The sequence below is a fragment of the Pleurodeles waltl genome, chromosome 4_1, assembly GCF_031143425.1.
Source record: "Pleurodeles waltl isolate 20211129_DDA chromosome 4_1, aPleWal1.hap1.20221129, whole genome shotgun sequence".
Taxonomy (NCBI): domain Eukaryota; kingdom Metazoa; phylum Chordata; class Amphibia; order Caudata; family Salamandridae; genus Pleurodeles; species Pleurodeles waltl.
This window is the reverse complement of record NC_090442.1, coordinates 637,307,702-637,321,619: the sequence shown is the minus strand read 5'-3', so window position 1 is coordinate 637,321,619 and position 13,918 is coordinate 637,307,702. Positions and strand designations below refer to the sequence as shown.

The 13,918-nt window shown below is 43.0% G+C and overlaps 1 long non-coding RNA gene across 1 annotated transcript; it reads right to left on the bottom strand.

Moving 5' to 3' along the window:
- Positions 1–3,290: 3,290 nt before the first annotated feature.
- LOC138288556 (uncharacterized) lies at positions 3,291–10,647 on the bottom strand. Its single transcript, XR_011202455.1, has 4 exons — positions 10,400–10,647; positions 9,784–9,912; positions 6,440–6,487; positions 3,291–3,449 (listed from the first exon to the last, which is right to left on the bottom strand). It is a non-coding gene; the product is annotated as an uncharacterized lncRNA (long non-coding RNA).
- Between the last annotated feature and the right edge of the window lie 3,271 nt (positions 10,648–13,918).

Below are 13,918 nucleotides of genomic sequence, written 5' to 3'. Positions count from 1 at the left end.
GAATGGCATAGTGCACAGAAAACATGCAAGTTTCAACATGCAGCATTGTTTCAGGCTCGTAATTGAACCAGCGGCAATGTTGTAGCCTGCAGTGTGCAAAGCAGACAGTGAACATTGTGACGGTGCTGGACAGGGGGGCCCCCAGTACTGCCCATGGTAAGTGCATGGGCAGTGCTGGGGCCCCCCCGAGGCTCCCTGCACCCGTTCTCCGGTGTTACCACCATGAAAAGGCCTGCGGAGAATGAGGTTGTAATCCCAAGGAAAGCACTTCCCAGGATTGATTTTGTGCAGAAACGTGAGGATTAGGAACTCCGTCGGAGCTGGTGGCCCGACTGCCAGGGTTGTAATGTGGCAGTCGGGTCGCTGCATTAGCGGCAGTTCAGACCGCAACCACGAGTGTGGTGGTATATAGACCAAAGCTTTATATACTTTTAAAAGGGAATTCTCACTATTTTCCAAAAGTAGGCAATTGACAGTTTATCTTATTAAGCCTTTCTATGTGCAGAAGAAAAATAATATTTATCAACTTAAGTGGTGAACATCACAGAGTTGTTTTGAGTCTAATATAATAGGTGTTATTTTTACCTGTGGCTAAATGTTACTCATTTTATTGAAATGATGAAAGGTTGGGTTAGTCCTGGATTACTTCAAAGGGGTAATCCACATGACATACATACACTGATACTTGCAGTTGGAGATTAGTGTTCCTTTGCTTTGTTACTGGCTGTTAGCAGTAGGAAATGCTAATAACATAACAAGCAACTTCCCACTTACATCCATGCACTCACTTACCCATACACTGAAAGAAGTTCAAAGTTTTTTACTGAATGTTAAGAATGTATTGACAGCCAAAAAACAGTAGCAAATAAAACCATAAAATTGTTACTCTGTAAAAAGGGTTGACAATGTACAACAATTAGTGGAATATGTTTAAAGAAGGAATATGACAAAAAGCTTTTTCCAAAGTTAGAACAAATAAGCATTTAGGTCCAGATGTATCAAGCTCCTGGTTTGCATTTCTTAAATAGCAAATTTTAAGAAATCGCTATTTTAGAAATGCAAAATGGGATGTGTCAAAATTGCGAGTGAATTCGCAAACACAAGTATCTGAAAATTGCAAATTGCGAAAACGGAAAACTGGAACAGGCTGATAACATCACCAGAAGTGAGTCAGCCAATGCTGTTTCCAGGAGCCACACCCACAGGAGCAGGCAGGGAGACACAGCCCAGCACCAGGGAGCCAGCCTTGTGATCCAGCCAGGACCAAATTGCAACATGGCCACTGATGGGAAGGTGAAGGACAAGGGAGACAAGAAGCGCAAGCTCAAATTCAGTGAGCAGGATTTGGAGGTGGAACCATGACAAACTCTTTGGGAAGAACTCAATACAGGTTCGTGAAAGTGAGAAAAGGAAACTCTGGTTGGAAATCCAGACAAAAATCTGTGCAGTGAGTGTTGTGCAGCACTCTGTGGAGGAAATACGCAAGAGATGGTATGACCTGCATTCCCATGCAGAAGAAAGGGTAGCCAACAGGCTAAAGGAGGCAAGGAGCACCGGAGGAGGACCACCCACCCAGACACCATCCACACCAACAGAAGACATGGTGGAGTCCACATTGCTTCCGGAAGCCGTCAGTTGTGCCACTGACATTGACACCTCAGGGACACCCAGCACCAGCAAAGGTAAGGGCAGTAATTATGTGTATCCCATATGTGCATGGGCCCCCTAGAAATAGCTATTAGCCTGATGCAGCATGATAAGTAGTCCAAGCCACATCTTACATACAACACAACAATGCCTTATGGGAGTGACAGGCTACAATCCAAAGGTCAATAAACCACATTCAAAACAACTTGATGTTAAGCTACATAGAGAAACAACACACACATGTCACAGTGATACGATGTCAGAGTAGAAATGTTACTATTGTGCTACTTATTGTGCGATATACATTAATGACATGCTGCACATTGTCATTGCAGATGTCCCGGGCCCTGCTGCAGCAGAAAGTGGAAATGTGGGGGATGTTGAAACACAGCCACAGTCCGATTCCAACACAAGTGAGTCTCTCAGTATTGCACCAACCGGACGCAAGGCAAGGGTGTTACCTCTCCCAGAGTACAACGTGGACTCGGATGAACTCCCCACACCACCCCCAGAGGATAGATCCACAGGTACACAGCAGTCCCTGCCACAGCGTCGGTCAACTCCCCTCAGGAGGTGTCACAATGCAGGCAGACAGTGCACAGAGGAAAGAGAGGGCCCATCAATCTTTGGCAGACTTGAAGCTTCCATGCTGAAAGTGCAGCAGTCTGCAATGCAAACACATGAGGTCAATGCACAGGCAGTTGGCGTCATTCAATCAGAACATGGGCACAATGAAAAAGCATTTGGAGTCACTGCAAGAGGGACAGCAAACAGCAGTCGAGAACACAAAGGACTTGACAAATGCCATTAGGGACCTCTGCACTGAGATTCAGCAGGAGTATGTCAGCCGCTGTAGGCGCCATCACCAATTCACAAGAAGGTTTAATGGGTTCTGCAGATCGGTCAATCGGCTTGCTAGCTCAGCTGCCATGATGTCACGACGTGCTGTAGGCATACAGGTGGAGATGGCACACTGCAGTCAGGACGTTGCACATGGCTTGGTGCAAATAACCAATGTCCTGGCTGCAATGCAGAAAGCACCCAGTGCTACAAATAACAAACTGGGTGGTGGAGATAGTGAGGAGTTCTCTAGCCTCAGCAGTCTTACAGCCCCTGTGATGGACCCTAGGCGTCGTAGTACCAGACACAATACTGCCAGTGAACCCGCTACAAGAGATGCCAGTGATGCCACTGAGCACTCAAGTGGAGTGCGTGGACGTAGGAAGTAATGTTAAGGCCTACAGGGGACTACCGTAACATGTAGGTATACTATGATGCTAATAGTGTGACACTGTTATTTGTACATGGTAGCCTATGCTTCATGGCTATGTCCTATTGACACATACGTCACCTGAAGTCAAGGTAATAAAGTTGCTAACTGCAGAAAGACATAAAATTGCAGAAGTGTTGTCATTACTTGCATTAGGAATGGTTGCGCGTGATGTCAGCACGTCTTTGCCTGCCCTCTGCTGCACTGGTCCTGTCTACTGGGTGATGGGGTGGTAAGGGATCACCATCTTCATCAGAGTCCGGCTCCATTGTTTCAACCGGTATGCCCCTTCTTGTTGCTATGTTGTGCAACATTGCACATGCGGCCACTATTTTACATGTCGTCTCTGGGCTGTACTGTAGTGCCCCTCCACTCTTATGGATGCGCCTGAAGCGGCTCTTCAGGAGACCAAATGCCCGCTCCACCACACTGCAGGTTGCCCTGTGTGCAGCATTGTCCCTCCTCTCTGCAGGTGTTGCAGGGTTCAGGTAGGGCGTCAGTATGTAGGTGCGCACTGCGTAGGCACTGTCTCCTGGAATGAACAGAGGGTAAAATGAGTACTGTTGGAATCTGACATCACTATTACTTCAATGCAACATAGTCATCTGTTACTTTACCCAGTAGGTATCCTTCGCCAAACTCCCCACTAGCAGTCTTGTATGAATCCCACTGTGGCGAAAGATGTAGGAGTCATGGGTGCTATCTGGGTATCTGGCCACAAGATCGGTGATGATGTTAGAGGCATTGCTAATCACCTGTATGTTCATGGAATGATGATTTTTACGGTTCCGATAAACATACTCAGTGACCATTGGTGGACAGATTGCTACATGTGTCCCATTGATGGCACCTATGACATGAGGGAATTGTGCAATCTGATAAAAATGTATTTTTGTTTGTTGTAATTCCTGTGGGGTGTTGGGGAATCTTATGTGCTCTTGTATTTTGCTCAACATGGCATTGAGAAATGCATTGAAAAATTGTAAGAGGGCACTCTATGAGACCCCTCCTGCTGCTGCTATGATCCCTTTATAGCTCCCTGAGGTTGATAGGTGCAGAGAGCATAATACCTGCACGTGGGTGGGTATGATATTGGTCCTGTGTGTGGTGCGCTGCAGTATGGGTTGTAGATCAGCTATCAGGTCAAGTATCATGGCTGGGCTTAACCTGTACTTCTCATAGATATCCTCCTCTGTCTGGTCAAAAAGGATTATGCGCACTGTCTCCTCCTCACTCTCCTCAAACCTGCCAAGATCCTCATCCTCCTCGCCTTACGTAGAGTGCAGCCATTGTGGAAGAGTGGCTGAGGCATTCTGGGCCGCTTTATATAGGTTGCACCTGGTTACCGCCTGATTTAAAATTGTGGTAAATTGCATGTGCAAAAGGTCATTCTGCAAATGTTTTCCAAGCAAAAATAATCCAGGCCCACCAAGAATGGACAATATCTTCCCAATTGGAGGCAACTGAATTAAAATCAGAAGAACTAAGAATATCAAATAATTCCATTTGTGTCTAATGTAAAAGGTGAGCTAATGCATATAATTTACCAATAATTATCTTACTAGATATAGTATCTGAAATATAAAAAATGATTGAGAATTTCCCATACCTTGGTCCAATATTCTATTACAAGTTGGCAATGATATAGTGAAGGTCAGCAAATTGCATTTTGAAGTAATTTAGCTTTGAATAGTTTGAAGGACGTCTAGTGGGAGTTGCACAACACAAGGTAGTTGGTTTGGCCAACTGAAACTGATATCCAACCTCAAATGTGATGGGACAATTATTTATATGGAGAAATTCAAGGAGAACTCAGAATCCCAATGGTCTGAAATAAACTTTAAGTTGAATTGATAATGGTAAATTTACTGTACATTTTAGAAATGACATTCAAGCATAATTCTACAGCACACATTTTAGCAATAGGTAAAGCAATCATAACTTTAAGAATGTAATCAGATGATTTTGTATTTGTGAACTTCTGAAGATTGGAGAGTATTTCATTTGAAAAGCTAACCCCTTGACATATAACACGAGGAACAAAATGCCAGCATCTAACATACATTTTCAAAATTAATTGTTTTATGTCATTTTAAGAAAGTTATGCTGACGTGGCATTATTTTGAAATATTTAATATTAGAGTAGAATAATGTATCAAATTTAAAAAAGAGCTAATTTGGTGGCTTTGCTAATTGGTGATAAATTATTGATTTTTATTATTTGTGGTTTTTATGCTAGCTGGAAGTGGAAAAGGTTGAACTAGTGCGTTAAATCATAATCCTTTGAGGAGACAAATCAGAATCAGGTGAATTAAACCACAAAGATCCTTGTCTAATCCAAAAAGCAATAAAGTGTTTTTGGAAATCTGGTAAACGCCCATACGTTTTAGTACTTTTTTGAGTTTATTATACTTTACTCTTAGCATCTTATAATTACATATACAGTTTGTTATTATTTTATAGTGTTTCTCTAGGATATAAAATTGGTGACAAACATGAGAGGCAATGATCCTCTTAATAACTTCAATTTTAACACAATTTAAAAATAATGACAACCATTTCTCAAATTTCTCTGTGACACTGCAAAGGATAATATCACAATTGAAGTCCATCTTTTTCAAGGAATTGGAAACAAAGGTGGAACTTTAATCAAGGCTTCAATGGGTGACCTAGGCATTAGAATATTGTTCCAAAATACAGAAAGTAAAAGCATTAAATTAGAATTAACTTGGAGGAAAATGTTTTATAGAATTCAGAAGGTAGACCACCTGATCCAGTACCTTTTCCACATTTGAGAGAAGTAATTTCAATTTGAATTTCTTCAATAGACAGGAGCATCAAATAAGAGTTTATCATTTTGCGAATTGGCAGGCAACAAACATTGATCTATAATATATGTATATCATCTAATGTTTAATAATCAATCAGCTAAATGTTTCCCTAATATACTGTAATTAAGATACTTAGGATTATCATTTAAAAATTAGTAACCTGTTCTTCTACTAAGCAAAATTTTTATTACTATATATATTTCAATTTTTGTAGTTTGAATTTGTAATTTGTATTCAATAATGTTTGAAGTAATGAATAACTGTTCTGCAATCTGTTTTCAGAGAGTTTAACATTAAACAATTTGTCATCATGAGTCAATATAGAAATTTCTCCCGAAGGGCTTTTTCTGCGTCACTATCAATATTCTTACACTTAAAACAGTTTGTAATAAGATTTAACATTATGTTTAAAATGTCACTCTTTAAAACAACATCAGTATTGAAAGACAATCTTGCGGAAGAGTCAAGAAAGTCATACTTTTCCACAAACAAAAATTAAAGTGTGATCTGAAATATCTATTTATTCAATTGTATGGTGGAAACATTGGTGACAAACTCCTAGAAGAGCGCAGGTAATCAATTTTGAAGTATGACTGATAAGAGCTGGAAAAGAAGAGAACTTGAGGCACCAATGGCAAACAAGTTTAGTCTTCTTAAAAAAGGCTTTAAACATATAGAATGGTCAATTTACCTGAAACCTGCATCCCAAGTCACAGTCTCACCCACTTGGTTCTCAGTCCTGAATAAAAGGATAAATGAAAAGCAGTCAGACTGACATAATGAAAGCTAGATTAGAACTATAATAGTCACTGTGAGAGTGGCAGTGTAAAATGAGATTAACAAGAGTATATACAATTATTTGGTTGTGATCACATGGATAATCCCAAGGACGACAGATAGAGAAGCAGTTTGTTAGAAATGGGGTCTTTGGTTGACAGTCAGGTATCCCCCTGTCCAATCAAGGACCCTCACTGTAGTCAGGGCAAAGGAGAATCACCCTCAGTTAACCCCCATTCACCCCCTTGGTAGCTTGGCAGAAGCAGGAAGGCTTAAGTATTTGTACCAACACACACAGTAACTCAGTGAAAACACTACAAAATGACATGATACAGGTTTAGAAAAATAGGTAATATTTATCTAAACAAAACGACAAAAATCCACCATACTCAAGTTATGAATTAAAAAGCAAAAAGAGTCTTAAAACCTTTAGAAAACAGTGCTAACGCTGTTAGCGTGAAAAAGTACCTGGGTTGCCTCAAAATAACACCGCACGGGCGAGTGTGCATCAGAAAAGGCCAGCGATACGTCGATTTCTTACTCACAAGCGAGACCGTGCATTGTTCCTCCTGCAGTCAGGTAGCGTGCGTAGTTTACCTCTCCGCAGGAGAGCAGTGCGTCGATCAGGACAGGCACCTCCAGTCTGGGCAGGCTTTGCGTTGTTTTTCCACACCAATCGAGGTTTGCGTCGAAAATCCTGCCACACGGTATCAGCAAACCTGCGCTATGTGCGTTGCAACGTTATCAGCCTCCATCAGCGGGTGTTGCGTGTTGTTTTTCCACCCGCGTGCGTCGATCTTCCAGCCGCGATGCAGGTGGAGCGTAGATTTCAGCCGCGAAGCTGGCGGCGCGTCGTTTCTCAGCAGAATCTCAGAAGGTACATCGAAATTTTCCCTGCACGCGGTCTGTGTGTGGATTTTCAGTCTTAGTCTGCCAGCTTTAACTTTCAGGGGCCAAGGAACTGGATAGGGCACCACTTGGCAGGGCAGGAGTCCCAGCAGAGAGTCCAGGTGCTGGCAGGGGAAGTCTTTGATGGCCCTGAGACTTCAACAGGAGGCAAGCTCAGGACAAGCCCTTGGAGATTTCTTCACGAGCAGCAATGCACAATAAAGTCCAATCTTTGTCCCCTTGGACAGGCAGAAGCAGCAACTGCAGGATAGCTACACACAGCACAGTCACAGGAAAGGGCAGCACTTCTCCTCAGCTCTTCAGCTCTTCTCCAGGAAGAGGTTCCTCTAGATTTCCAGAAGTGATCGGATTTTTCAGGGGTTTGGGTGCTCTTCTTATACCCATTTTGTCTCTCTTGTTTGTGAAATCCTGCCTTGGCCTGGCCAGGCCCCAGACACACACTAGGGGGTTGGAGACTGCATTGTGGGAGGGCAGGCACAACCCTTTCAGGTGTAAGTGACCACTCCTCCCCTCCCTCCTAGTACAGACGGCTCATCAGGATATGCAGGCTATACCCCAGCTCCCTCTGTGTCACTGTCTAGTGAGAAGTGCAAACAGCCCAACTGTCAAACTAACCCAGACAGGAAATCCACAAACAGGCACAGTCACAGCATGGTTTAAGCAAGCAAATGCCCACTTTCTAAAAGTGGCATTTTCAAACGCACAATCTCAAGACCAACTTTACTAAAAGATGTACTTTTAAATTGTGAGTTTAGAGACCCCAAATTCCACCTCCATCTGCTCCCAAAGGGAATCTACACTTTAATCATATTTAAAGGTAGTCCTCATGTTAACCTATGAGAGGGACAGGCCTTGCAACAGTGAAAAACGAATTTGGCAGTATTTCACTGTCAGGATGTATAACACACATTATTATATGTCCTACCTTAAATACAGACTGCACCCTGCCCATGGGGCTACCCAGGGCCTACCTTAAGGGTGTCTTACATGTAAGAAAAGGGAAGGTATAGGCCAGGCAAGTGGGTACACTTGCCAAGTCGAATTGGTCGTTTGCAACTGCACACACAGACACTGAAGTGGCAGGTCGGGGCCATGTTTATAGGGCTACTAATGTGGGTGGCACAACCAGTGCTGCAGGCCGACTAGTAGCATTTGATTTACTAGCCCTGGGCACCTCTAGTGAACTGTACTAGGGACTTACCAGTAAATTAACATAGAGGACTTCCACTTTAGCACTGGATAGCAGAACAAAAACAGCAAAAACAGAGTCCAGCACACATCAACAACCTAGGGAACAGAGGCAAAAAGTTAGGGGAGACCACTCGAAGGATGGCAAGTCTAACCCAGTTGCTAAGAATAATGCTGTACTTAAAGAAAAGAACATGACTTTGATGGGAAAGGCATCAATAATACCTACCCATGGGCGCAACGTGCCTGTTTTTCAAAACAATGTGAGATATCAATGTGCTCTTGTTTATCCCAAGTATGCGCAAAACACACATGCACTTTTAACCATGCTTGTACACTGCTGTCAAGGGAAATTAAAAACGCACCGTTAAAGTTACAATACTCTGGCATTAATACACTCAGCAAATGTGAATCTCCGGTCAATCATGTTGCTCCATATCCATTCAGTTATTTGGTATTGCCTGCATCATGTTATCTGTGGACATTGATTTGTAAATGTCCAGCCCAATTTTCTGTTAAAATCACATGCATGGATTTGTGAAGAAACTGTGCCTTCCTGAGTAAAACAATCTGCTACAGAAGTGCAGTTGACTGTTTTCATAATTAATAAAAATGCTCACCTAAAATGAGTACCCATTTACTTACAATGAATTACATGTATGCAAATTAAGCCCTAACTGAAAGCCTTAGGCTCCGTCCTACAAAATGTTGAAAGACTTGAAGGGGCCAAAAAGTCTGGAATTCTCACCTATAATTTAAATAAGAACATACCAGATGCACATCTTTGTTGTTTACATTTTAAAATCAATACAAAAGTTGGGCTGATGGTATCAAGTGTGTGGGGGTGATTCACCAAAGGAATTTATAAGTAATCCACGGCATGGAATGATAAAGTGAAACACCTAAAAAGATCAGTGAAACAAAACAAAATGCAGATCCAGGGGTAAGCAAAGTATGTTTAGTACATAACAGTCAATAATACCTTCAAAATGATAAACGTCACACAACTCCTTCTGAAATTGGATGGAAGGAAATAGCAGGTAGCAGACAAAAGAGGAAACCAAAGACACACACAACTCCGGCACCTGGGCCCCTCACTTCACCAACCAAAAGTTATTTTGCATGTACTTAAAGATTAGAACCTGGTCCTGCCTGACTTACCCTTTCAGATGATTTTTCACGGTGCACGGCTTTCACTTGCATTAAATTCTGAAAGAAGGCAGCACTTTCTGACATGTTCTTCTGCAGCTACATAGTCATTCCCATGAAGGTGAGTTGAAATTTAAGCAGCTGGAAATGCAAGAAACTGGTGATGAAATGTTATTTTAGCAAGAGATACATAAATTCTAATGGCTAAATTGGGATTATTTTAGCAATAGTACACCTCCTTCCATAAGTCAACAATGAGTAAAAATGCTTACAAAAAGGGCAAACCTCTCCACACTGTTCTAAACAAGAGAAATTAACCAATGTGTATAGAAGATATCCTTATTGAAGCCACTTTTTTCAGAATCTGCACTTAGGAATTCATGATAATTCTTCTTCCAAGGCTTACCACACCAACCAGGCCTGTTGATTTCTGTTATTATGACTCTCCTTTCTTAGTATTAACATATGCATAATTTGCTAATTCCTGTACAAAACGGCGGTCAAATTGTCTTCATCATTTTTAACAAACATTTTAGGGTAATTGAGAGAATGACTGTCAGTGTGCATGCACTGCAGGAGAGAAATTTTCTCTTGATAAGACCCATACCATGTTTTTCCTTTAACTCACCCTCTCCGTCTTCAGTGGCAGTTGGTGACTGCAAAAAGTGGTGGAGCATAAGTCCATACACAAGATTTCACACTTCCAACAAGCACAGCAAGTAGGAACAATCCTTTCAGCACTGGCTGTTTCTGCCCCATTAGTCACATGTTTGTATCACAGAAGGTGCGCTTTGTCTTTCGTCCTCCTAGGCCAAAATAAAATTAGAACTAATGCATCAACCTAGTTTTCAGAAAGGCTGAAGGCAAGAGACTGTTTCTGCCCTGAGTTCCTTCAAACATTGACCAACATTACCATTTCCCCCCCCCCTTCCCCCCCCCCTCCAACTCAATCGTTTTTACTCATGGACTTTATTGATGCGCAGCCATTGCTACACAAACAATTTTCTCTCCTTCCCCGTAATGACTTCCTTTACTTACCGACTCATGTTCACCCATCCACATAACGCTTCCACCTCTAATACCCAGTCACCCAAAATTTCCACTCACTTACGAACCTTCTCCAAACAGCAGTGTTGGACAGGCCTGTCAGGGACTCTGACATTGCCAGATAGGCCTACCTGAAAGGCCTGCGTGTAGGCTGTATTTTTTTGTTTTGGTCTTGGCATGGCACGCAGGGCCAACAACACTGCATACTGGCCCTTTCAGACCTGTCCTTCTGCCTGTCAAAGACTGGAAATCAGTGACTCGTCCATTTACACAGACAAACAATTTCCGCACAGAAACAAAAAGTAACACTTAATTTAGTGGCTTAGGTAATGCCTATTTTATTTCACTTGCAGACTACATTTGTTTAATGTGACAGTGAAATTGCAAGATGTCCCACTTCACCTTAACCAACTATTATCTGCTGGGGGGAAAAATAAGCATCAGCAATCCTAACTATGAATCCATTAACACTGTCCCTATGCAGCTGGAACAATTTTAGCAATTAGATGGGGGATGGGAGAGAACAAAGATCCCATTGATATTATTTTTCTACATGTAGTCACTGAAAGGTTGCACCTTACTTGGGAATTTCAGGCAGTGCAATGTACCGTGAATTAATTGAAACACTGGATGGTTTCTCTTCAGCTGGGTCATGTTGCACGCACTAAGCGCCACCTTTCTCATCTTATACGAGTGTGGGGTGTGATAACAAAATCCTCTGATGTCACCTCATCCTGTAGCAACATGGGAAAGGGAGGCGCTGATAAGAGTGCGGCACGCAGTTGAGTGACATGCATATTACTGTAATAGGGGTAAAACGCCCAGGGCTGTTTATTATCGGCACTTCCGGGATGAAGTGTAAATAGATAAACAATGGACGTCACCGCGCTCACTTGAAATACGAGGGCTGTGCGTGGGCAATAAATAAATGCTGGAGCATGAACCACACACTTAGACATGCACAGTTATTATAAATGTTTCCCTCGCTCAGAGCTAAGGTCAGGCATAAGTCACCAACTCGCTGTATTCATTATAACTTTAGTTAAGTGCAGGAGGTCACAAAAGAACAAATGGGGTGCCCCTGCCTCCTAACATAAAATCCGCCACTGTCCATCTTTAACCTTTCGAAGATGCAACATCAAAAACTGAAGTCAACACGAAAGTAGATGCCCTATGAGATAATAATATGCCTCCATATGCAGACTCTAAAGTTTCACTTGTGATGCCCTTGCCAAATTGTTTTACCACTTCAAATGTCACATCTGGCAATGTTATGACCTTGAAGGCTGCGACTTGGTTGTGTCGAAGATAATCCATCACACAATAGGCTTTTCATACAATCTATTCAAATAATTCTTCATATTGTCTTACTCCCTCTGTATATCAATTCTATTCCTAGTAGCAACATGTTCTGGCATAATCACAAACACCTCTCTAGCATTACTTAAGACTTTCCTAAAGAGCACCAAATGAAGAAAATGGTTTTCTGGGAACCCCACTTTGCACCCAGCTTTCTTCATAATAGTTGTTTACCCATACACTCCGCTGTTCCAAATCAAAAGCAAGAGGAAATATTAAATGAATTAAAGGACAGAAGCTGCATAAGAATACTCAAGATGGAAGAACCTAAATTCTATCATGGTACCTAGGCAAAAAACACACCACGAGGGCTACCATCAGAACCAATAACTTCTAAAATAATAAACAACCACTAGTATAAGTGGGAGTAACGAGGTAAGAATGAACAGCTATTGTGAAAAAGATAGTTATGTCAGTTAAGGGAAACACAGAGGAGCAGATTTAAGAGTCCCTAGCATTAAAAGAAGGCACATCATTGTTTACAATGGGCCTCAATGGACTCTGCAGGGTTTTTTATGCTAATTCTGCAAAGCTCTGAACTAGCATCAAAAGTTCTGATGCTAGTTCCCTAACTACCGCCATGGTGTACCATATCTTAGATACGGCACACACATGGTGGCATTAGGGGGGTACTAAGGGGTGCTAGAAAAGTGGCGCTGCACTATATGCAGCGCCACTTTTCATACATCCTCCCCAGAAACTCGGTAAGATTTGATAAGTTTATTCATACTACAGGAGGATATGAGTTTTGCAGGTAACAAATCTATTCCTTTTTCTCTGTGGCATGTGCATCAATATCAGAAAGTCTAAGGCCCTCATTGCGAGTTTGGTGGTCTTTTTGAAAGGCTGCCATGGTGGCAGCTGCCAAAATACCACCACTGTTGGCGTCATCCAGACCGCCGTATTACGAGCCACATAGTGAAGACTTCCCAAAACAGCCACAAACCTGAGACTGCCAGGCCAACTGAGGGTGGGAGAAAGGTGCCCTCACCACCAACACCGCCACGCCGACAACATTCCGCCCTCCATATTACAAACCACAAATCAGCACAGTTGTCATTGCACGGTGGTAAACCATTGGCGGTGCAAACCCCTGCGGTCAAAAACACCTCAGCCTGAACATCACACCACATTGATATGAACAAGTACACCTCCACAATAAAACTCATTCCATCTCCATCCACAGGTACCCCTGCCACTGCCACCCTGCAAAGGATGCCAGAGATAGCCAACCCTCCCCAGTGAGGACACTCTGGATGTCTGGACATGGACGACTTACCTGGCGCATCTGGACAACTGTTCAGTCCACCACCACCAGCCTCACCCTGCCCACATCTGAGCTCCCCACCCCTGTGGCAACAACAGCACAGCCATCCCTCATCCCCAGTCCTAAGGACTGGTCAACCAGCTGTGTGCCCCACCGTACAGGGACCTTAGTCTACCCCTCACACCCAAGACGATGAAGGTCCTGGTGTAACTGGGAGTGGGCACACTGTGCCAGGGGCATAGACATGGGGTGGGGCAGAGGCAGTGGGAGGGCACATGTGGGGCAATGGATGAGGCCCCCAAGGGAAACGACTAGCCAGGAGGCCATCTCCCAAGTCCTGGGAGCATACCAGCAATCTCAGGACAAGATGGACCAGATACTCTCCACCTTGCATGGGAACCAGAGGCTGCAGAGGGAATAACACCAGGAGGCCATGCAGCAGTGGTAGACCCTCAATGCCTCCATGGCCACCAT